Source organism: Apodemus sylvaticus, chromosome 1 (assembly GCF_947179515.1).
Source record: "Apodemus sylvaticus chromosome 1, mApoSyl1.1, whole genome shotgun sequence".
NCBI classification, from domain to species: Eukaryota; Metazoa; Chordata; class Mammalia; order Rodentia; family Muridae; genus Apodemus; species Apodemus sylvaticus.
The window spans coordinates 192111176-192113675 of record NC_067472.1 but is presented as its reverse complement, the minus strand read 5'-3'; the positions used below and the strand labels follow the sequence as shown (position 1 = coordinate 192113675).

The 2500-nt window shown below is 49.6% G+C and overlaps 1 pseudogene; it reads right to left on the bottom strand.

Moving 5' to 3' along the window:
* Window positions 1-2500, bottom strand: part of LOC127666871 (leukocyte immunoglobulin-like receptor subfamily B member 3) — a 15598-nt pseudogene that overhangs the window by 87 nt on the left and 13011 nt on the right.

Sequence of the window (2500 nt, the reverse complement as noted above, 5' to 3'; positions counted from 1 at the left end):
AGCTGTCCCCTGGCTGAGTGTCCTGCTGCACAGATGGACACAAGTCACATCCTGGGCTCCTCGGATTCGGCAGCCTGGAGGGGGAGAGGTGAAAGGTATGTGCTTCGCTTGGGGAACCTGCAGGTCCGTGAGGCTGGGGCCTGCATGACTGTTGACTTCTCTGCCCTTTTCTGCTTGCTCTTAGTCCGTGTTCCCTTGACATGACAGGAGGTGAGACAGGTCCTGCCCTCCTGAGCCTGGAGGGTTTCATCTGGGCATTGTCTCTCCCTGGGGTCTTCCTCAGGTGGTCTCTGTAGCAGGGAAGTAGTGAGATACAGGTGGTGTCTTCCTGTTCCCCTGGGGATCTCCACTGGCCAGTTTTTTCTCTTCTTTCTTTCTTTCTTTCTTTCTTTCTTTCTTTCTTTCTTTCTTTCTTTCTTTCTTTCTTTCTTTCTTTCTTTCCTTCTTTCTTTCTTTCTTCTTTCTTCATTCCTTCCTTCCTTTCTTCCTTCCTTTCTTTCTTTTTTCTTTTTTCTTTCTTCTTTCTTTCTTTCTTTCTTTCTTTCTTTCTTTCTTTCTTTCTTTCTTTCTTTCTTTCTTTCTTTCTTTCTTTCTTTCTTTCTTTTTTGAGACAGGGTTTCTCTGTAGACCAGGCTGGCCTTGAACTCAGAAATCCGCCTGCATCTGCCACCACTGCCCGGCCTCTGGCCAGTTTTCATAGCATGTCTCTCTGATGGGAACGTCCCGGGCTTCCTTCTTACAGTTCTGGCTTAACCTGACATTCCCGTCCTTGCTGTGCTGGCTCTAGTCACACAGTCAACCTTCCTGAAAACATGTTTCTGGGGCTTGGAGAGGTGGCCCCATGATTAAGAGCACTGGCTGCTCTCGCAGAGGAGGTGGGTTTGGGTCCCAGAATCCTCAGAGACACCTACAATCATCTGTAACTCTAGTCCCATGCTAGCTTCTGATTTGCTCTTCTGGCCTCCGTGAGCATCGTGCAGGCATGCGATGCAGAGACACCCATGCAGGCATGCAATGCAGAGACACCTGTGAGCATCATGCATGCATGCAATGCAGAGACACCCATGCAGGCATGCAATGCAGAGACACCCATGCAGGCATGCAATGCAGAGACACCCATGCAGGCATGCAATGCAGAGACACCTGTGAGCATCATGCATGCATGCGATGCAGAGACACCTATGCAGGCAAAACATCCCTATGGATTATCTGCTCTAGTTGCGTTTGTTCTGTGTCCACCGCCAGGAGTTGCTGTTCCTTAGATATCTCTGTGGGCTTCTTCATCCAGGTTTTCCCCTCAGAGGACAACCAGACACATGCCAATGAGCCAGGAAGGGGACAGGAGCTGGAAGATGCGTGGTCCCAGGAAAAACCAAGAGAGAGTGAGGCCGTAGCACACAGGAGACATTTCGGTTTTCAGCACACACTGAATATTTTGAAACCTATAGCCTACTGGGCGTGGTGGTACAAGCCTGTAGTCCCAGCACTTGGGAGGCAGAGGCAGGCGGATTTCTGAGTTCAAGGCCAGCCTTGTCTACAGAGTGAGTTCCAGGACAGTCAGGGGTACACAGAGAAACCCTGTCTCGAAAGAAACAAACCAAACCAACCAAACAAACAAAAAGAATCATCTCCCCACTGGGAAGTCTGGGCTTGACTGTCACTGTGAACCTTGTATTCTGTATCTTCGGTCCCCCTGTTTCCTGTGCTCTGTGTCAAAGTTCTATAGAACCCTGGATCCTCACACGCACCACACCCCAAGTGGTCTCTGAACACCTGTATCCTTTCAATATCATTCTATGGAAAGGTTGGGGTTCCTCACCTGAGACCAGGAGCTCCAGGGGTTCACTAGGAGCTGACCACAAGTATGTCATAGGTGTAGCATCTGCATTGTATGTCTCTCGTTGGGGGGGGTGTCACAGGGGTCCACAGGGAACAAGGGCATGGCATTTCCTTGTGCAGTAGTTATACTGTGAGTCCTGCCTCCCAAGAAAGCTTCTGTGGTCCTTCTACAGTCAGAATGAAACTGTGATATTTCTGCCAGGACTCACACTGGATGGTGACATACCTTCCTGAAGTCACCACAGGGCTGGGTCTGAGCTCAAAGGCTGGGTTTCCAGTAGGCTCCTCGGAGAGAAGGAGGAATCAGTTAAATATCCCCAGCTGCCATTATCCTCTGAGGTCCTCACAGTGCGGGTGGGCATTCCTGTTAACAGAGCCAAGTCTGGACAGTCAAAACCTGAGGCCTAGGGTCCTGTGTGTGCTTTCAACCGTCACCACTCGCTCCAGGGGGTCACTGTAGTCCAATGATTTAGCCTGGGTCCTGTAGGACATTGCTGTTGTCCTGCATTTTGCTGGTCTACATTTGAGAAAGAGACTTCACCCTTGTTTGCTGGCTTCTGTTGGTTCTTTCTTTTGTGATTCTTGTATGTGTTTTTTATAGAGACTGTACTCATTGGCTCCAATGGTCTCCTCACACAAGAAGGTCACCATGGTCACCATT